Source organism: Leptonychotes weddellii, chromosome 5, assembly GCF_054177405.1.
Source record: "Leptonychotes weddellii isolate Sample4059 chromosome 5, ASM5417740v2, whole genome shotgun sequence".
NCBI classification, from domain to species: Eukaryota; Metazoa; Chordata; class Mammalia; order Carnivora; family Phocidae; genus Leptonychotes; species Leptonychotes weddellii.
Genome location: NC_138373.1, coordinates 36,457,735 through 36,480,257, shown reverse-complemented (window position 1 = coordinate 36,480,257; position 22,523 = coordinate 36,457,735). Strand labels below are relative to the sequence as shown.

Sequence of the window (22,523 nt, the reverse complement as noted above, 5' to 3'; positions counted from 1 at the left end):
TCACCCACGTGAGGTGACCCAGGCCTCCTGGACGTCTGCACCGAAAAACAGAGTTCCTGAATCAGGCTGGAGGCAGGCAGGGCAAGGCCCGGTGTGGGTGATGTGTTGGGTTTGGGCAGATGCACATGCGCCCCAGGGCTGCTGTCTGGGGCCTCTGCTCGGGAGGCTCTGGGCCGGAGGAGCTGCTGCCCTGGCCACATTTCCGGCGAGGAGGGAGAAGCCTGGTGGACCCCATCTCCAGGCGACAGTTCCTGGTATAAAGTCCACTTGAGATTTGGTCGCAGACTGTGCATGTGCTCTAATGACCTGCTGCGAGGGTCCCATGGCATCGATCACGGATGAGAAGCAGTGATAGTTATCAAGGGGCAAGGCATCCACGCCGTCCGGGTGGAAAGTGGGGCGGTGTGTGCCCACCCCAGCCTTGCCAGGAATGCCGAGCCAGGGCCACCAGTGCTCCGTGCCTTGACTGGCCTCCAAGTCGGATTCCTGCCTGGCTGGGCTCCTCCCAGCTGCGCCACCCCTCCCAGGCCTGGCGGGCACATTCCAGGCGGTCACTCTCCACTCCCATGCCAGGACCAGCTGCTTATTTATAGAAGCAGCTCCCCATTCTTCTACCTGTCACACTGACCTCCTGTACGTGTGGGCACGGAGGCAGAGAGGGGTTCCTGTGTCGTCCTGACGTCCAGGACGCCCTGGCTGGCCTGGGGGCCTTGCCAGGAGCAGAGTGAGCAGGCAGAATACGTCTTCCCTCCCATGGGCGTGCACCTGACGTGGCTTCTTTAACTCGTGGCGGAATGTGCCAGTGTCGGCCCAGAGTGTGGGGCCGTCTGGAGCCCTGGCAACGCCATTTCTGTGAATCATTGTCTAATTTTAATTGTTAGGTAAGCTAAAATTTCCCGTTGGTTTTCCGGCAGGTCTCCTGTTGAGATACGCTGTGTCCGGGGATAGGGTGGTCTGCGGTCGAACATCCATTCCTGGCTTGGCTTAAGCAGAACTGTGACATGAAGTGTTGAAAGGTCGGGTTTCTCTTCATCAGCTTCTGGGAATCCACAGACCCTGGTGCTTGTCCGTCACCACCTGTGAGCTTGAGAACCACCCATGGGCCCACACCCACAGGTTCAGAGTCCCTGGGTTTGGGAGGGGCGCAGAGCATGTGCTGATTTAACAGGCTCCGGAGATTCGGATGCCATGCCCGTCCAGAGCATCCTCTCGTTGACTTGCAGGGAGCAGGTGCCCTTAGATTTCTGCACACCTGTTCTTTAAAGTTCTTATGGAATGGAATTAGAAATCTTAAAATCCATTTCTTACAAATTGACGGTCCTTTCCTGTATAAAACAAGAACTAATGTTCTTCTGTAGATGAGACCGCCCGCAACTCTGCTGTTGACCACCCTAAACCAGACACGTCGATCTTGTACCACCAGTTTCACAGGCATGGATTGTTCTGTCGTAAGCAAGACCAGGGGAAGCGTGCGGCTAAAACACACCACTATCGCAGCCCGTTCAAAGTGTACACCCATCTGCTGAGAATGGTCAGTAGTCATTTATTTTTTTAGGTTTTATTTATTTATTTTTCAAGAGAGCGAGCAGGAGGAGAGGCAGAGGGAGAAGCAGACTCCTCGCTGAGCAGGGAGCCCGACAGGGGCTCCATCCCAGGACCCTGAGATCAAGACCTGAGCCAAAATCAAGAGTCAGACCTAAACTGATTGAACCACCCAAGAACCCTGGTCATTAGTCATTTGAAATAACTAAGTTTACTTAAGGAATAAATAAGGAAGGATAAGCAAGTGCTTTCAGTAACAAACCAGTGTGTCTCATGTGAACCCTGACCCTTTCTGACCTCGAAGAAAGGACACTTGGCTCTGTGGGACTTGACCGTTCCTTTTCTTTCTCAAAGTTCTGCCTCTGTTCAAAGCAATGAGCAACTACATGTGGATTCTGATCCTTTCTGTGAGGGCATGTGGCAGTCGCTCAGCCAGATCATGAGCAAATATGCCCCTGATGTGCGCCCGCCCATTGTGCTCCCCCGTGCAGTCCCCTCGGGGGACGTGGAGAAGTACCAAGTACAGAACATGCTCCAGGTGCCTCTGCTCTTTTGAAATAAAAATTCAAAGAAACCGTTTTTCCTCGATGTCCTGCCCCATATTTGACTTCCTCCTGGAGGCTTTAGGTTCTCCCGATCCTTGGGGGACTTCTTCCCAATGTCACATTCTCATTTGAAGATCGAGCTAAGCTCAACGTAATGGATTTAAAAATACCTTTACATATTGAACGTTTTATTTGTGAAAAATAGGTGAATGGGTTTATTCTTGGTGGTCACTGATATGATAGATTCTTAAAACAAAATAACAACAAAAGCAGCTGTGTCTGGAAAGCCCTGAAATTAAAAGACCCATTTGGACAGGATTTGGACACCAGTTGTGAATGGCCCCAGGGCACACTCCACTGGTGGATCCAAGGGTCTGAAGTCACAGAGATGTTTTTCAACCTCTAGACAAAATATTGATACTAACTCAGCTAATAATTGCTGTGTGGCAGGCCCTGTTCGGGGAGACAGGGTTCAGTCACGGATAAGCAGCAGTTGACCCTGCCCCCACTGGGCTGCTTTTTCTCTTTTTTCTTTTTTTCCTTTTCGCTGAGTAGAAAGCGTAGAATGTTTCATTGCCCAGAGTAAGAGAATGGAAAGGAAGTGTTCAGATTTTCAATTGCTAAATCCAGAAAAGCTTCATGAGGGGAAGTTTTAGGAAGTGTTGGTGAGATGGCTCTTGTATTTTAGGTACGCAGTGCTTTGAGAAAGGCTGTGTGGGACGCAGGCCTGGTTTGCCTGGGTTGGGGAGAGTAGAATGCCTGGAACAGCCTGAGGAATTCTGGCAAAGGGCTTCCAGAAATAGGTGAAACTTAGGGACTTGACATTTGTTGCAGAGAAGAAAAAAAATTGCCAGTCTTGGGGTCTTTTGTCCCCTATATATGGCTGTCAATCAGTTCTGCCCTTAGTTTTATTTAGTTATATTCTTTTTTATTAGGGTTTTTTGTTTGTTTTTTGTTTTTTGTTGTTTTTCTTTTTGATCCTTGTTTCTCTGTTTGGCAAATGTTAGCCACTCTAACAGCTAGGTACCCACAGCTCAACACTAAAAAAAAAAAGTCTTAAAAATGGCCAGAAGACCTGAACAGACATTTCTCCAAAGAAGACAAACAGATGGCCAACATCACTTGTCATCAGGGAAATGCAAATCAAAACCACATTGAGATACCACCTCACACCTGTCAGAATGGCTAAAATCAACAACACAAGAAACCACAGGTGTTGGCAGGGATGCGGAGAAAGGGGAACCCTCATGCACTGTTGGTGGGAATGCAAACTGGTGCAGCCCCTCTGGAGAACAGTATGGAGGTCCCTCAAGAAGTTAGAAATAGAACTACCCTGTGACCCAGCAATGCACTGCTGGGTATTTACCCAAAGAAAACAAAACACGAATTGGGAAGATATATGCACCCTATGCTTCTAGCAGCATTATCTGCAATAGCCAAGATATGGAAGCAGCCCACGTGCTGACCTATTGACTGATGAATGGATAGAGATGCAGTATATATATACACAATAGAATATTAGCCATAAAAAAGAATGAGATCTTGTCATTTACAACAAATGGGTGGATCTAGGGAGTACAATGCTGGTGAAGTCAGTCAGAGAAAGACAAATACTGTAGGATTTCACTCATGTGGAATATAAGAAACAAAACAAAGACAAACCAAGAAACAGACTCTCGGCTCTAGAGAACACAGTGCTGTCCAGCAGAGGGGAGGTGGTGGGGGTGCGGGGAGACAGGTGATGGGGATGAAGGAGTGCATCTGTGATAAGCACAGGGTGATGGACGGAAGTGTTGAATCGCTACATTGTATACCGGAAACTAACACTGTATCTTTACTTCAACTAGAAAAGCCAAGGAACATGAGACTATCCTGTTAAATAGTCTTAACTTTAGATTAAACGGAATCATTTGAAAGAAAGGGAAACTGTTTTGGGGAAAAATTACCCTTTTTTTCCCAAAGATAAAAGGATGACTTATATTGTTTTCTGAGTTAATTATTAGATCGTATGAACTGGTTTTGAAAAGACACCATGGGAGCTGTTGTTAATTCAGGAAATTACTCTTGTTCTTAAAGTATCAGCTTTCATACAATGGACTGCCAATATTTCCATTCGGCTTCAACATTACTTCCTGGACTGTTAGTGAATAAAGGACATCAGCTCCTTCCCTTCTCTGATACTTTGCAAGAGAAAAGTTCCTGACAGCTGAGGGAACAACATTCTGCCAATTTCCTCTTGATTCCAGAACCAGAAAACGTTGTCACCTTGTTAATTCTAGCGTTTACTTTTGGAAAGTTTGTACCATGAGGGAAAAGGTCACAGTGCTTAACAGGGACTTGAATTTAGGTGGAGATAGTTAAATATATTCTAATCGTATTTGTCTCTTGATATTTTTAGCAATTTTACATTGAATTTAGAACAGTGAGTCATAGCAGCTAAATGTGTTCCTACCTTTTCCTTTTCTGGTGCAATATTACTTCTGTTTATATGACGACTGTGATAGGAACCATGAGGATTATACTTGCGATTCAGGGGTTTTCTGCTTTGAACATGTGAGGAATTTCAGGGGAACCAGTTAGTCATACTTTTAATAAATACTGCTGGGCATCGGGGTGAGTAGTGCTTAACTGTATCATGGGAATGATAATCCCATGTTATATTTTTATACAAGACTTCTGTGTAGTGAACTCCCTCGTGTCGTAGGATAATGTGCAGCAGGTTTGCAAGGAGGTTTACCCCCAGAAAGTCTGTTCTGAATGCAAGTGTCAACGTATATTTGAGATGATCTTTGTGCGTGGCTATGGGAGGGAGAAGGAGGGTCCTATCAGACTTGCTGATGAGCGTTTGTGCATGTTTCAGGGAGAACCGGCAGCAGCGTCTGCCCGCTGTGAGCCCTGCGTCCTCCTCTGGGGTGCTCACCCCGTGGGATTGTAGTGCGAGCCGAAGCCCTCACTGCAGGTTCGTGCAGCTTAGTGACAGGGCTCAGGTGGCTTTGGAAACCTGTTTTGGCTTTGTCTGAACTGGTAAAATGCTACAATCTTATTGTAGATTCCCACCTTATCCACCCTGAAGATTATAAATCGTGGTTCCCTGAGTGTCTGTTGATGAGGATGGCAGCTGTAATTTATTCGTGGAAATGGACACCGTCTGATGTGGGCTCATGGACATATATGGTTGTGAGCAGTCCTCTCCAAGTCCGCCTGAAAAGCTGGAAGGGGATTGATGCGTCAGCTACCGTTCGAGGCTTGTGGACTCCCGGACGTGTCCCAGCTGTGTTTTCATCATAGCTCAGCAAGTGGTTAAGTGCTTTCTGAGGGCACAATGGTCACCCAGGTTCGAGGTGCAGTCTTCTCCCGTCTCAGGGTCCCATGCACGTTCGAATTGTCCTCTGGGTCCAGATCGTGTCTGTGTCTTCAAGGCCTCCTGGAATGACGAGGAGGAGGGAAGGCTTTAGAAGCCTTAATAGCAGACCGAACACCCTCTTCCCTTGTGCTGAAGAACCCCGTTAGAGTAAATAGGACGTTGTGGGGTCTGCTCTGCGCTCGGTCCCCGTACGGGGCACCATGAAGGGCTCATAAGATGCAAGTCTGTCCTAGAGGGTTACCCCTCGGCGCAGAGCTCATGCACGCGTGTGTGTGTATGTACGGCAGAGGATCCGGCATGTTGTGAATACTGGAACATATGGTTTTGGGCGTTGTTTTTTTGGTGTATTCTGGTTACCTGTCAAATAATTGCTAGAAACCCCTCTTTAGGCTCTAGTCAGGTTTTACTGCAACATAGTTCTTCCAGCTTGCCGCACCAAGATGGAAGAATAGCATGGTGATCAGATACAGTTGACAAATCAGCAGTCCCACAAACTTGTGTGCCGGTGTTTTCTCTGATTTGGGGATGGGTCTGGTTTCTGAAATGGAAGAAACATGACTCTTTCAGAGGGGTTTTGGCTCTTGTTAATCTTGTGTGGGAGATAGCAAGGAGTCCTTGAGAAGTGGGACGCTTTTGTTGATTCAAGAGAACTCCCAAGTCCCAGCAGAGAAGCTGGGTGGGCGGTGGCTGCATGGGGCCCCTGCAGAGCCTTCTGGAGGCATGGGGGAGCCCGCGGGCATGGGCACAGCAGCGGGAGTGCAGGCCGGGCGAGCTGTAGCCGTCTTTGATGTGTGATGTGCTCCCGCTGGGGGCTGTGAGGGGCGGGTCTCCTGTGGCAGGCCATTCCTTCCTTACAGAACTCACCTGGAAGACACCGCTTAGGATTTGCAGAGCAGAATGAAGAAAACAGACTTGGTGGTTCACTTGTATCCTCACTTTCTGAAACTTCCCAGTGGCAGGCATTGCGGCTGGCTCTGGGGACCCATTTTGAAAGACCATGGCGTCCAGGTGATACCGTGGCGTGGTGTCAGGCGTGGACCTGGCCACTGTGGGCCCGGGATGGAGGGATTGATTTTTCACCTTGGGTTGGGGGTGCTTCACAAGCAGGGACCCCTGAGATGGGCTCACAACATTGCATGTGCCCAGAAATGGTGTATTCTCAGAGCCTGGGCTCGAGACCTGAGGGCCATTCTGCTCTGATCCCCTCTGGTGAGATGAGTCTTGTTTTGGTTGTTGGGGGAATCCCCTCTGTCCTGGCCGTAGGGAGCATTCACACTTCTGTGTTTATTTACGAGTGTGAGAGAAATTCCCAGGAAGGCAGTTTTATGGTATTTTTATGTGATCTTTGTGTCTAGGTGAATGACCTGCAAGTATTGGTGGACCATGGTTCACAGTTTGAGGAGGATCGATACCCCAAACAGAAGGGGCTGTGGTTAAATCACATCCTCCTTTAGAAATGACTCCTCTGTGTCAGAGACCTGGTTCAGCAGCAACCTTCACATTCAGATCCAAAACGGGGATGATGAAATGTCACGGTTTCTGGTTTCCACCGAGAATTTGCCTCAATAACCGTCTTTTACAAATAACAGTTTATATATTTAGACCAGGGCTCAGGGCAGGGCATCCATGCATCTTGTGATCTGTGGTGACGTTATGTTTTTGGTCAGGGATTGAGACGTCACTGGATTTGGTGAGACAATGCTGAGTGGCAAACGGAAAAGTACATTTCAGGAAACTCTGGAATCTGGTGTGAAGCTAATAGATTTGGATTCTCATAATGTCCGAAGACCCCCTGAATGCCAGTAGTCGGGATGGTGGTAGGCGTCTGACTGTGCCACCCTGATTTCCCATTTTAGGAAGAAAACCTCACTTAGATCTGAAATGTCTGGCGTCCAACCATCTCAGAGCCCCCAACACTCTGCACTGGGGGGAGGAGGTTGTGACTCTCAGGTCACATACGGGGAGCAGAGGACCGACCCTCCACCACACACACACACGCACGCACGCTGGCCGTGTGCGTTCCATGTACTCTCCGAGCCTCCACAAACAGCCGTCTGCCCCCGATACTTCGATGTTCTGTATTGTCATAAAGCATCGCATTGTCCATGTCTCTTGATTGGCTTGCGCTTAGACTGTTCAGATAGCAAGGGCCCTCTCAGTGTCCTTGAACTATAATTTCTGTGATGGACTAGTATTGAGAATGTGCAGGAAAAGCATCAGCCAACAATTTGATAGGGCGAACCCTGAACATATGGCCTGGGCCTAAGTGAGAATTCATGTTTTCCTTCCCCCCAGATATTGGTTTTACAGCCCCCTAACTGGCCAGGGGTAGGTCATGTGTGGCCAAGTCCTAGGCAAACCCCCAAATTAACTAAATAGTTCTTGTCTCTATTCTTTAATATACTTTCTTAGTGTATGCGGGACCATAGAATTGAGAATTGTGTTTGTGGAGGAAATTCATTTCTGTAATTATGGAGAAATTTGTTTTGGGGGGAGGATAGTTCCTTTAAAAATTCCAAACATAAAGGTTTATATAATCAGGAAGCTGTTTATTGTAGTGAGATAAGATTTAGCTGCAGTCCTAGGGTTGGGTTGGGGAGGGGCCTGAGGTATGTGATGCCGGCTGTCGGCCAAGGAAGCTGGAGAGGAGGAGGGACCAGCCCTGCCCACACCTTGAATTTAGCCTGGTGAGATTCCTGATCTCCAGATCAGGAAACGAATCCAGCATTTCTGTTCTTTACCTCTGAGCGTTTTAGAAATAGCGACATCGTATGAGCCTTTCCTGTCCCTTAAATGATCATGAGAGGTGGTTTCTAGGAAATAATCGGTAACTAAACTTCAGTGGAAAAAGAAAAATTGGACAGAAGTAGTATCTACTTTGGGTCTATTATTTGGGCCTTAAAAAACCCTATATTTTAGTCACATAGTCCCTTCCTGTTGTTGATGCGTTGGAAATGCTTGTTCAGGTCTCCTGGGAGACTAGGCTTTCCTGCACTGTGCGTTTACAATACAAAATTAAAGCTAATTAGAGATCCGCAGAAGTCCCTAGTCTGCACTAATCGAGGTTTGGGGACTGGGATGCAGAACTCACCCAAAGAACTGTTGGGAACAGTAAAATGGCAAAACTGGCTGGAAGTTGTCATTTTCCTATTTCATGTACTTTGTAATAACTAATGTTCACATAGGTTTCACATGTGAATTGACATGTTGGACCTTAACTGGGAGCATCCAACATCTTTCCAAGCAGATCGGTGGTGACCGGGCATTCCTGGGGCGGGCTTTAGTTTGTGTTAGAGGGTGTAGGGCAAGTTGTTGGCTAATTGCTCCTGAGAGAACTGTCCTTAAAAATCAGCACTGGGAACTCTCCCGGATGTCGTGTGTTTATCAGCTCCCAGTCACTGTAGGATGGGATGTGAGTCACGTTCAGCGCCCCCCCCGCCCCCCCCCCGACCTCTGCAGCAGAGGCTCTGGTTCTGGGCACACCTGTCTCTGCCAAGCCCCGTGCCCTGCTCCAGAGGAGTCCATCTGCATGTGTAGGGTTTCCCTGGGACTCTGGTCTATTGAGGAGCCGTGACTGGGGACAAGACGTTGCCTTGTGTCCCTACGGCAGAACCTTGCCCTTTTGCCTTTGCTTCTGGGGGGGAACAGGAGCGGCATGTATGGGTCTGAGGGTCAGTGCCAGATGCTCCAACAGGAATGCAACATGAGGACTTTGCTCAGATGGCCTATGGGAGGGCTGTCGGTCGGCATGTGTTCCAGACCCTACAGACCTTGATGTCTGACAGCAAGGAGGTCAACTGAGCCCCGTGTGCTGCAGGACAGGTTGGCAAGGAAGTGCCCACACCTGCTGTGCTTCCTGGAAAGATCCCCAAAGACCGAAGGACCTGATGCCCCTGTGCACCCTCCACACTCCAAAGCTTTGCGTCCTGGGTGATGAGACCAGCTGCTTGCACCGCTGATCAGTGGGAGCAAAGTGCTTGTTACCCAGATGCTGCAGGCTTCTCTCCATCCCGAGGATGCCGCAGCCTCACACCTTCTCTCCCTATTGTGGACTTGCCGTTGCCTGCCCCCGGAACCCCTCTCAACAGAGCGGGGAGTGTGCCCACGTTCCAGACCACATTGGAGTGCATGGGAAACCTGCGTGTCTGGGAAGCGTAGTTTTAGCTTTTAGCTTCATCTGGAATTGAGATCAAGTGAGCCAATCCACAGCATCCGTCTGGATCCATAAACTTATTATAGTTCTAAAAGTAGTCATTTCTTAAAATAAGGTTTTAAAAAGTGGTCATTTCAGTTTTAAGAAAAATCAAGAGCATTTCAACTTTTCTCATGCCTCTTGACATCTAAAATGAGAATGGTGATTTTTGAAGCATGGGTGTATTTTTTATTGTTGGGTGTTGTAAACCTTTATGTAGCTTTATTTTCGGTTTTGCCTGATGATCTAGAAATTTACCGAATACGTGGTGTGGTAATAATGCTAGTTATGTTTGTATGACTTTGTTTTTAGAAGCAATGAGAGTGTTATAATTTAAAACCTCTACAGTTGACCATTGAACAGCATGGGTTTGAAGTGTGCAGGTCTCCTTATATGCAGATTTTTTCCGATAAATACAGAACAGTACTGTAAATGTGTTTTCTCCTAAGATTTTCCTTACATTTTGTTTAGCTTTCTTTATTGTGAGAATACAGTATATAACAGATAGCACATAGAAAATATCGGTTAATGACTTCTCAGTAAGGCTTCCTGTCCACAGTAGGCTATCAGTGAAGTGTTTGGGGGACTCAGTTACCCGTGGATTTTTCAGGGTGCAAAGGTGGACGCCAGCGCCCGTGGCATTGGAGGATCAGCCGCAGCACAAAGTAGGATGATTGGCTGGAGAAAAAAGTCAGCTGTTTGGTTTTCTTTTTAAGGACACAGGACGTAAGTGTAGACGAGTGAGTGTGGGCGGAGCAGTCCCCCTTTCCGGGCTCGGCAGAACCCGAAGGGGAGCACGGCCTTCCCGCAGCTCCGTCCGTCACGTTCACGTGTAACACGTCACCTGTGGATCGTGGCTGCACTGCAGCCAGATGCGCGCCGTTGTTCAGCAGGTGAACTCACGCTTGGGAGGGGTTTTCATGAGTGTGGAAAACATCGGTTCACGTCATCACCCAGCGCTGCTGTAGGGATGCTTTGAGGAGGCACTCTGGGTGCCAGCCAGTGTCCGCGTGCCCGTGCTGGACCCGCCTGAGCCGCCATCAGACCCGAGGGATGCGTGTGTGGGGGCGCGGGCCCGCGGGAGCACCAAGGGCGCTGAGAACCTCCTCCCTGCGTCGCTTCCCCTCCTGCTCTGCGTCCCCCGCAGGCTTCATGCCGTTTCCCTCATGGGCAGCTCTTGGCCGGGGCTGGAAGGGAATGGGAAGGGCTCAGATGGTTTCAAAACTCACCGGGGAAGTCCTCTTGATTTCTGTTCTGATGAAAGTGTCTGTCGTCTGGGAAGGTGGGAGGAGGACCAGGAGAAGTCCGTGCTCTGTGGCGGCTGTTGGTGGGGGTGCTGTGGCCAGCAGGTGAGGTGGGGTCTCGGCTCGGGACCCCGGGGTAGCAAAATACCCCCGACTAGGGCTTTACCAGCCGGCATTGTGATTGCTCCCAGCTCCGGAGGCTGGAGGTCCACGTGTGGTCAGTTCTGGAGAGGGGGGTCCTCCTTCTGGTTCTCGCTGTGGCCTCCCACGGCGGCGCGGGATAGAGGGGAGCCCGAGGGTGACCTATGGCAGCCAGCTCCCTGCTGCTTCTTGCAAGGGCACTAACCCCATCACGGGGCCCCCTCACGACGTCCTCAGCTCCCAGAGGCTCCGCCTCCTAATAGTGTCCCGCTGGACGCTGGGCTTGAACACCTGAGTTCTGGGGGGATGGACACGGAGTCCATAGCACAGGGCACCTGCCCGCCTGCTCTGCTCCCTCTGGCCCCTCACGTCACCCAGCGACAAGGCAGACTTTCTGAAACCTGGAGCTTCAGGGGCACCGAATCCCAGCCTTGTCCCGGGCGGTGCCGCAGGACGAGACGCGCAGTCTCCTGACTCCGGCCCAGAGTTCTTCCGTTTGTTCGGGTGCCCATGGGTGTGTCCACCACGTGCTCTGGAAACTGTGGCCTGGGCTTCTCCTCACGCCTCCCGACACCTCTGGGGAGCTGCAGGTCCCCCCATCACTTACTAGAAACCTGGGGCCAGCCTCCATTGCTGCCTTGCCAGATCCCACACATCCCGAGAGGTGGGCCAGGTGCTGTCCGTGCATCACCGCACTGGACCCTCACGACACCTGGCAGAAATGAAGTCCCTGAAAAGCCATCTCATGCAATCTCCACCTAAAATTCCTGTGCACGTTATCAATCTGGAGGGTCCCGGCCGTGATCGTTAGGTGTGCAGCCCACCTCGAGCCTTGGGGGTGTGCAGCACCTCTGCTTTGTGTGAGCTGTGTTTTACTAGGGAACCCGGAATACCAGAATAAAAGTTTTGTGACCAAAGCCCTGCAGTGGGTGTCCGTTACCCGGACCCTCAGCAACACGTCACCCACCCACAGTCCCAGTCCCAGGCTCCCTCCTGGACTTGCTCTGCACAGAGCCCTGTTGGCCCAGTTCAGCCCTTCCTCCTGGCCTGGGGTCAGTGTGAGTCTGAGACAAGCAGGTACAGGCAAGGCTTCGTACCGACCTCAGGAGTGCGCAGCCCAGCTGCTGGCAGACGGTCAGCCGAGGCCATAGGCCTCTGTGTGGCCGGCACTCTGCCGCTCCCTACACGGCGTGGGTTCAGGTCATCCTGCAGCCTTCCCACCTGGGTCCTGGTGTCCCTGCCGTTGCCGGGGCAAGGAGCGCCAGGCCGCGGAGGTGAGGTGCCTTGAGTGAGGACAGGAGCCCTCCAGCCGAGGGTCGGATCCAGGCTGTGCGTGTCTGAGATTCGTGCAGAGGAGGGTGGGTGTGTAGGGTTTGTGTCGATGAATGCCGTGACCTGGACCCTTCCCCTTCTCTCGAAGCCCCATCCAGACTGTACCGGCTATCTGTCATTTCAACCAGGCTCAGGTTCTGCACTAAGGTTGGGCCCTGTACATGCCCCTGTGAGCAGGGTACCAGCGCCCCTTGGCAGCCCCTGCGTGGGGACTCAGGGCCCGAGAGGGAGGCCCCAGCGGAGACCAGCAGAAATGCATATGGTGGACCCTTGTTGTATCACCAGCAGGTCTAACGACGGGTCCCCTCCTCCTCAGTGTCTGAGCTGATGCACGTGAGCAACGGCAGGGTTGGGAGTGGGGGCAGGCCTGGGAAGGCAAGTCACCGTATACAGGGTGTTGTTTCTGCGTGTAATCCTTCGCTAAGAAAGCCTGTCCCTTCCCAGACAACTGTACTCCCTCCCGAGTCCTTAAGGAGAGGGCCCATCCCTGGGAGTGGAGGGATTGGGAGTGTGCGTAGTTTGTGGGTATACACACGTGCGTCTCTGCCCCACCTCTGCATCCCACAGCAGTTAGTGGAAAACTTACAGAAGTTTTATGGATGTATCTCTTCAAGAACATTCTAGAAAAGTTGAGGGTACTCATAATAAAAGGAGTTAACTTCTGTTAGAGTCCCACATTTGGATTCTAAAGATACACAAATCAGTTGTAAGCTCTTCAGTCTAATTTCAGTGGAATTAAAGCGAAATATGTTGAAATTGTCTTGCAGATTTTGTTGGGTGGTGGTGATAAGAGGGAGGTGGTTAGAAATAATGCCTTGTGTGAGGAATACTGTTCCTTGTTTTTTGAGGGACATGGGGCATCTACTTGGCTTTTTTCCCCCTCCAGGTGAAAGCAAAGACAGAATATTTAGGTGACCCACGCTATGGTATTTTTTTCCTTTGTTAAAACATGTGTTCTGTGGGTTCTGAAACCTCAGACTGAGCGTTTTTTGACATTCCCATGTCTGTTCACATAAATGCTGTTGAAAAGAAACAGTACTGTAGATGCTTGAAGCTGAATAGGCCTCTCATTCTAAAACACAGAGAGATGACAAGAATGTGGGGTTTTGTTGAGGGACTTTAAAAATGGTTTTAGCCTTTTTCCTGAGAGGAAAGAACTAATTACTGGTTGGATTATTCTTATATTAGGAGGGATTCTGTATACAAGTGAAACTTGAAATGGCAGAGACAGAGTTCTTCTCCTGTCCTTTGGGAAGGTTGGTATTTGAGTTTGGGGATTCAATAAACCACATTTAGGTGAATTTGCAAAGCTTCTCGCCACTTAATCTCCTTTTAGTTTGTGTTTCTTGCTCGCAATCTAAATGTGTTGTTTTGAAACTCATGATCTTTAGATTTCTTTATTATTCATAAACTCTATGAGCTACAAAGACAGATAGGAGGTGGGTGGTGAGGAGTCAGGGCACCTGGTTTGCCTTGCATTTCCCCTGAAGGGCAGGCGAGTGACCTCCCGTGTGGCGTCTGGATTAGGTGGCCTGGACACTCGTCCGCCCCTCTCCAGTTTCCATCCCTGACCTACTGTCCAGCAGGCGGGCTCTGTCCCAGCAGATTTGTTCCTCAGTATCTTTCTGGCAACAGGAGGAGGAACCCTCCCAGGAGCTGATGTTTCTGTGAATCCTCGTAACGCCTGTTTTCATGGGTGTTGTGTTCCAGTGGGACGGCTCCGTCCTTAGCCTGCTCTGTGTGCACGGTCGACTGGTTCTAACCATTTCAGTGAAGTGTCGCTTCTCTTGACCATCCGTCCCCCCACAGCTAGGGGGAAACGGCATTTCTTCTGTCCTTCTGGGGCGAGGGGTCAGGGATTCTGGCTCTGAACTGAGTTCATGACTGGGAAAGGTGTGGTTTGTGGGCTGACTTGTTCCTTCTTATTTCTGGGGTGCTGGTTCCCTCCGTGTTTGCAGCAGAGGTGGGGGCCACGTGGGTCCCCGATGCAGACGTCTCCAGGAGTGAGGTTGTACCCACTGTAGACACAAGGCTGACATCCTTGGGCTTCCGTTTTGCCGGTGGTGGCAGACGTTACCTGTAACCGTTACCTCTTACCTGGCTTCAGGTGTTTTGCTCTGCCTCGTCTGCTGTCACATTCACGCAGCAAGTGAGGGTTCTTACTTTATTCTCACACTTACAAACATCAAAACAGAAGCTAGGCATGGTGTGGGTTTTCTTTTAAGCCCTCAGGCCCTACTTGGCTTTGGATTTGGGGAATGAGCGTGTCCACGGAGATGTGCAGCCATGGTGGCCCCTGGGGGTTTCCAGGGCACTGCGGAGGTTGGTGGGTGGGGACAAGGGTGTCCCTGTGGTGTCTGCATGGGATTTCAATGGTTTCTTTCCCCAGGTAATGCGTATCATAGTTGTATGTATGTTTTTTGGGGGTGGGCATTTGGATTTAGGGAGAGAAAATCCATATTGAGATTCTTCATTGATTTAAAGGCTTGAACCCCAGAGGGTTTGGGCTGAATTTCAGGATCTCTTGGAAAGGCAGGAAAGCGCTACCTTCAGCGGCCCTGGAGCAAGAGGGAGGGAAGACACCCGTGTGGCAGCGGCCGGCGCCAATGTGCACCTGCTGAACGATGCTGATGATGTCTCACATCTGTTCCTTTTTTATGTGTGAGCTAAGTACTCTCTTAAGTTGATTGACTGTGGCACCTTTGGCTCCTTGTCTAGGAGGACATACGGGTCTTCCCCATGGATGAGTGGTTACCAGATCAGCTCCTTCAGCCTTGACCTGCCCGCGGGCTCCTGGTGTCTGGAGGGGGACGCCTACTGTGGTCCTCAGCGGTGCCGTGTGCAGAGCGTGACTTGAGCTCCTTGCGTTAGTGAGCTCTCTGGAACACGAGGAGGGCAGAGGGAGAGCATCCCGGCTGCAGGGCTGTTTGTGGGGCCGCGGCGAGTCCCCCAGGATGACTCCCAAGTCAGGGGCAGGTCCACACTCCGTCCTCACTCCTGCATTCTGGTGTTTGCGTGTGTGGGAAGGAGAGGAATTGGGGTCAGTCCATCCCTTATGGGGGCAAGTTCTGCCCTCATGTCATCTCCGCTGCGATCGGTGATATTATTTATGTTCTTCTAACCTTAGGCTTATTTTATATAAAAATAAGAAGGGACAGAAACAGTTCAAGGACATTTAAAGACTTATATAATACAAGCCTAGTTTTATCATGTCTCGTTAGGAGCAAGTCAATGAAACAAATTCATTTAGATAGTTAAAAATATCTTCACTGTTTTCATTTTTGTGGCAAGCATTGATTATTAATTGATAGTAAAACGTTTGTCATCTTTGTAACTAATGCTGTTGTGCATCCTGTTTGCTCGGGGTCTCCGAGCATGGCCCAGAAGGGGTAGGGGTGCTGGGTGTCAGGGCGAGGAGCAGACCACGGGTCGCCTCTGGGCAGCCTGCCTTCAGGGAGATAAGCTGGGGTGGATGCTGGGGTAGACTTGAAGTGCGGTTTGCGCGTGTCTGTCCTGTGCAGGCGGTGGACCTCGGGACGCCAGGCTCTGGGCGGGCAGCAGGCACAGCTGGAGGGGGAGGACGGATAGGCAGTAAGTTGCTCAGACAGGTTCTCCGGACGCCGCTCACCCCTCCAACCAGCTCCCTCCTGCGGCTCAGACCTTTCAGGGAAACTGTCCTGTTGTGGCTCCTAAAGTATGGTTTTCTTGAGAGTTGAGTAAAGATCTGTAGAATAAACAGGTAGATAATGAGCTTCCCGCCGTGCATGTGGGAAGGAGCTCCACACGCCGTACAGAATGGAGCTTCTGCGGGCCCAGGGGCCGGACGAGGACATTACCAGCAGGATGGATTGTCTGTGGCAAGGCCGCCTTCCTTTGGGGACAGCAGGGGCCTGTCAGGCAGCTCCCTGCACCCTTGCTGACCCGGTGGTAACACATTGCCTGGTTTAAGATTCCACTCCCGGGAGAGGTTGAACCTGTAATTCGTTTAGGTATGAAGTCTCCGTTCCGTGATGTGGGCTTAGCACGAGGGACTCTATTTGGGGCCTATGTTTAGCATCCTTGATGAAAACACAAAGCAGGAAGTTGTCTGTGTGGGTTCCAAGCGTCGAGACCTGCAATTGTCATTTGTGGGCTCCTGGGTTAAGTCACTGCTTTGGGTCTAAAAACAGTTATTTTGTGTAGGGGACTTCTTTTTCTTATTAAACTTTGTTTTGCTTTTTTGAGCAATAGTGTATCAACTCAGTTATTACCCAGTCGCCTTGCCTGTTCACTGTGATACATTGTAATAATTTAAAAGAATTCTGGGCTTTGTTCCAGCCAACTAGGGGCAGGGTGATGAAACCGTGAGCGGTTCTGTTCTAGAATAGTGCTGTGTGGGGAGCTGTGACCCCAGCTGTGAGATGCGTCCTCGGCCGGTGGCTCGCGAGGTGAGTCCAGAGTCTGTGAAATGCCACACCATGAGCATGGTGACAGGACGGCGCTCCGCACGGGTCTCGTCCCCTCCATGGATGCGGGGCCAGGAACTGCTCTACCAGCATCACGGTCCTGTTCCCACCAATGGCCCGAGGGATGCTCCGGAAGGAGGTGAGCTCCAGTCTCCTGGTGAGCTCCTTTCCACTGTAGGAACAGGCGCTGAGTGTTGTGTCCCTGTTAACCCTCATCTTATGGATGTGCCTCTGTGTCCCCGAGAGTCCCAGATGCTTGCCGTGAACTCCCCGATGGCCGGGTGTCTGCAGTCTGGGTCTTCAGCTGGTTTCCCCGCGGTCACGTGCCTGGCTGCTTCTTGTAACCTCCTGTAGAGGGCATAGTCCGGCCTCATCCCATTGGCCAGTTACGGCTGCTCTCTCAGAAGCCCTTGCAGGGAGCTGCGGCCCGCCGGGCCTGGAGCTGGAAGGGGCCCCTGTGGGCTCCTTTCCCGGAAGCTCCTGCACAGGGGCTGGGAGCTGGGGGACTGTACCATGGCTACCCCCAGCCCCACTCATGAAGAAGGCACCCTCCACTGGGTCCTGGACGCCTCTCCACGGCACCCCCAAAGTAGCTGATTCTCAGCACGTATGGTGTGAGATTTAGGACTGTTTTTCAGGGCGGATAGCCCAGCATCTTCCGGGCCACCAGTATTGAAGCCCAGATGATTCGGGACAGACATCTGTCGTAGCATAAATACAGCTCGAGCCCAGAAAGCTGGGCTTCAGGCCCCTGCCTGGGGGTTCAGTCCTGGTTTGATCTTGAGAAAATACCTAATCTTTCTGCACTCGTTTTCTGCACTCCGTATTGGTCCTTTCCCAGCGGTGGGGATGTCCAGTTAGGAGGCCCTGTCGCTCAGGAATGGCGCCTGATGCCTCCCTTGTGTGTTACATAGAGAGCCATGCAGGTCAGGGTGGGGTCTAAAATGGGAAGTTTCACGTTGGGGTGTACAATACCTGTTAGAGGCTTTTCCTCCTGTGAATGCGGGTGCAGGGATTTTGGGAACTTGTGCAGTTAAAAAAGGGCTTTTGTAGGGAAGAGTGTTGCACATAAACAGCTGATGTGACCTTAGGCCTTCACCCTGTCCATGCCTGGCTACTTCCGCACAAAACGCAGCAGGAGTTTTAAAGTTCTGTCACTATATACTGTACGCTCTTTTAAGTACGGGAACAGATCCTACATGTGTGCATTTAAGGGTTCCTGTGCGGCTACATTGTTACAGTGAGCTGTGAGGATGAGCTGAGCCAGGAGAACTGGGAGTGGCCGCCATGTGGGCGTGGATCCCCAAGCTGGTGGCTCGGCTGGGCTGTACGTAATAAGTGGGGTATTTTCACTGCTGCGGAAAGTGGGCTTGCTGCGCCCTGTCCCCCAGGCAGTCACTCTCCGCAGACCCTTGGTCATCCCTGGAGGTTCAAGGTGAACAAACAGGACCTTCTCCAGGGAGTGGACCTCCAGCAGGGAAACCGAGGTAGACCCCAAAATGCAGCACAGAGGTGTGAGATTTATGTGTTCAGCACTTGCTGTCCCTAGGGGCTCCATCTCACGATTTGTGAAGAGCCTCAGGTGTGTGCAGAGGCTCGGGGAGGAATGGCAGGAGCAGCTCCCGGGCTCACCCAGGCACTCAGCCCACGAGCCGGCCCAGCAGGGACTCCCGCCCCACATGCGGGCCTCCCAGACTCGGCTCTGGAGGCTTGGTTGTGGGCAGAGGGTCAGCTCTGATTTATTTGGTTTTCGTGCTGTGGAATATTCTGTTGTGGGAACATCCTGCACTCATCCCTTCTCCCACTGACAGACATTTGGACTGTTTGGTGTGTGTGTCTGTTCAAGGCAGGACTTCTTTGTACAAGATAAGAATGTCATTATGTGATAATGTTATCTGCGAGGGAACCAACAGGAGCTCTGATTATACAGATGCTGTATTAATACCCACAACCACTTTCTCATATTCAGACACGTATAAAAGTCATCCTGACGTCCAAATGGCTGCTCAGATCTTAAATTTGTTAGTTTTATTATTACTTTGGCTACTTGAGCAAATGTATTACTTATACAGAAGTCTGAGAATGTTGAAGTTACACATATAGAACAGAAAGAAACTGCATTTTAATTAATGCTCCCAAATGGACAGCCTGCATGTTTTTTCTTCTTATGTGACCATGGTGTTTTTCACTTGAGATGTAAAATTGTATTTGAATATACTTTTCTAGCTCTTCTTCAGGACTCCTCGTAGTTCTTCAGTGAATCGTAAAAACTGTACAGGAATATTCAGTATTTGCGGCACATCATTTCCCAGGACTGTGTGTGCCCTGTTCCCGTCGGCATTGGATGACTTTGTGGTCTTCTACTCAAGTGGCCTTGAACCTGTAGGGATTATGAAGCCCTGAGTGGGTCTCTGAAAATGTCTGCATTTCACTGTCTTGCAGCCCTTAAATATGGGGGAGTCACAGAAGATGCAAGTTACTGCAGCTTCTTTTCTGTTGATCCCTAGAGTTTGACCTGAAAGTTCTCTTGCCTTGATGTTCCTCAAATTTGTTTCATCGACTTGTGCTTTATCCAACTAGGAGGGAAAGAAACGTAAAGGGATGCTGTATTCAGTCACCAGTCGGGCCCCCTGCTCAGGGGAGAGCCTGCTTCTCCCTCTGCCTCCTCCCTGCTTGTGTGCGTGCACACACACTCTCTCTCTGTGTCTGAAATAAATAAATCTTAAAAAGAAAAGATGCAAGTGTGGGTGTGTGGTTGGCTTACCAATTACACTAATAATGCAAAGTGCCTACATTATCTGGGATAAATGGAGATAATTATTTTGATTTTAGTGACAAAATGTATGGAATCCATGTTGCAGTGTTGTTGACAAGTGAAAGGTAAGAACACGTAATTGATTGACATTCCTGCGTGATTTCCGTGGGCTCTTTGAGCACAGCGTAGGGATCTGTGACTACGGTGCGTTGACAAGCACAGTGAAGGAAGAAGAGCAGCTGAAGGTCCAGGCAGATACAGCTGGTCCAGACGCCGCTTCCTGCCAGCCCATCAGGCTCACCATGTACACCATGATTGTACAGTCTGAGCCTCCTCAGGTGTGTGCAGATGACCATGGGTGGAGGTGGCCTGATGGACGGAGAGCAGGGAGCTCTTTGTGGTCACTGAGCTCCCAGAATAGGAAGGGCAGGGCTGGGGCACCAATGGCAGTGAGCATTCGCTTCCAGGAACAGGGGAGGTTCTAGAAGATACTCCCGTCCAGAGGAGCTTGAACAGGATGAGGAGAAGGATGGCACTGGTTTTCCACCACCTCTGTCCTCCTCCAGGATGCGGGGAGGCAGGGAGGACCCTGCCCGCTCAGAGGTTGTCCCTTTGGGCACCAGGTCTGTACTTCCAGATCCAAGGAACAGGAGAGCCTTGACCGGGTCTTCTGCCGTTTCCACGACACTGAACGCTTGTTCCGTCTCTAAGTCCGGTTTCCTGAGGGGGTCAGGTTTCAAGATGGTTTCTTTCCTTCCATCATCCGCTTTGCCCAGCTTATCCACCACGCGTGAACAGCCAGGGACACTAGTTTGCTTTCAACCTGGTGTTTAACTCACCAAAAATAGTTCTCTGTCGCTCTTGACTCCTTATAAAACTCTAATCCTTCACGGAACGAGGATGTGCTGTTATTGGACACAAGATGCAACATGCCAAACGGCCACTGGTTTGAGAATCCCATTATTTTACCTCAGACCCGAAGAGTGAAGATTTATGGTTAAGGAGATCCCTGACGTCTTTCCCACCTCAAAGAGTTTTATGAATTTTGTTTTAGGCTGTTTGGGACGGAATGAAAAGGTTGCGTCAAGAACAGTTCCAGAAACGTTTGGTGCTGTGCCCTCCATTCATTGGAGCGATTGTGCCTTTTTCCTCTGGTGGCCTTTTTGTGACACCGCCCCCCCCGGCCGGGTGGCTTTTGTGGAGTGTGCAGGGCATCACTGCTGTGTCGTGTGATGGTGGGGTAGAGGGTTTGGCGGAGGAACTTTCTGGTAGCAGTTGGTTGGTGCGCATCAGTGTGTGCGTGTGACTCTCTTACGGGGGGATGTGTCCCCTCTACATGCTTCATCAAAATGGTGACGACTGCCAGAGCTTTTATTCTTATTGCTTTAGCAGAGTTTCCAGGTTTCTTCTCCTTCTACGTTTAATTTCTAGCACTCTGAAGGCAGAGGAATGGACAAGCACTCCTCTGACTCACAGGGACCAAACACTCTGGTAGCAACAGTCAGGAGCCTCTTCCTGGCTCCGTGTTTCGTTAAAGAGGAACAAACCCCTCTCTGGATCAGTCGGGGCGGGAGGTGCCTGTTTAATCTCCACGTGAATGAATCAGAGCGGTGTTTATGGCAGGCCGGGAGAGGGTGGGCATCCGAGTTCTTTGTTGAACTTCCAGGGTTAGAAGGAGATGTGGAGCCTTGCGTTTGGGGTCGTCATCGAGGGAAGACGATCAGTGTGTGGGTACTGGTAATCCCAGCCTTCCCAGGGCTGAGGAGCAGAGCTGTGTGTCCTAAGAGTCCGTGCCTTCCCCCCGAGGCTGTGTCCCATGCTGCGCTCTTACTTGGCACCACGTGCTAGTATTCTGCTTTTCCCGATAATTACTTACCTTTGCTGCTCTTGTCCCAACAATCCAGCCCCTCGTTAGGGGGCCGTAGAGGCCATCTGCTCTGAGGCCTTCGGGGGCAGGCCCTCAGCCTCCGCCCCGGTCCCCAGTTTGGTTTATGAAGTTAGTCTCAGGATCCACCGTTTAGAGGGAGAGAGTGTCTGCTTTCCTGCTCCATCAGGCTCCTTCTGCTGGGAAGGAAACCGCCCCAGTATCTTTCCTGCTTCTCCTGCACCTTGCAGGTATTTATTACCTGGTCTGCGTTGGTCCACCAATCTTAATCTGCAAATATGTTCATATCATAATTTTAATTAAAGGATTTTGAATAGTTGTTGATGAATTTTGGTCTGTTGCTGAGTTGATGGTGTGTCTACATCGAGAAATTGGTTCTACACTGATAGAGCCTTTGGAAACTATTTTGAGATGAATTGCTTTCACCCTGAACGTTGCTGAGTTTTACATGTGTATTTGCCTGAGAGCTTTTAAGGCATTTTTGTCTTTCAGGGCTTCATCCCTTCCTTACAAGAAGAGGAATGGCATGTAGAGCGTTATTAGTTTGTTTTTGCTTCCAGAAAGTAATGTCATTTTTTTTTTTTTCCACACAGAGACTCTTGCTAAAGTAAGTAGTAAATTATAATATGCTCAGGATGGAACATGGATCAATAGAATATGGAGTTTATAAATAGACCCGCATAAATATGACCATTGATTTTTGACAAGGTGCAAAAGCAACTTGGTGGTCAGTGGATCATCTTTTCAACAAATGGTGCAGGAAGCATTGGGCATCTATATACAACAAAGTGGAAAACCCCATATCCAGACGTTAACTCTGATGGGATCACAGCTGCAGATGAAAACTCTGAAGCTTCTAGAACGCAACATTAGAGAAACTCTTTTTTTTTTTTTTTAAAGATTTTATTTATTTATTTGAGAGAGAGAGAATGAGAGAGAACACATGAGAGGGGATAGGGTCAGAGGGCAAAGCAGACTCCCTGCCGAGCAGGGAGCCCGATGCGGGACTCGATCCAGGGACTCCAGGATCATGACCTGAGCCGAAGGCAGTCGCTTAACCAACTGAGCCACCCAGGCG

The 22,523-nt window shown here is 50.2% G+C and overlaps 1 protein-coding gene and 1 long non-coding RNA gene across 2 annotated transcripts in view; both read left to right on the top strand.

Annotated features, from left to right (window-relative positions):
* LOC145721617 (uncharacterized) overlaps positions 1–19,209 on the top strand; it is a 44,074-nt gene extending 24,865 nt beyond the window's left edge. The window contains exon 2 of the long non-coding RNA XR_014145428.1: positions 23–19,209. This is a non-coding gene — a long non-coding RNA (uncharacterized LOC145721617). The remainder of the gene's footprint in view (positions 1–22) is intronic.
* DIP2C (DIP2 acetate--CoA ligase C (putative)) overlaps positions 1–22,523 on the top strand; it is a 356,092-nt gene that overhangs the window by 62,350 nt on the left and 271,219 nt on the right. The window lies entirely within an intron of this gene.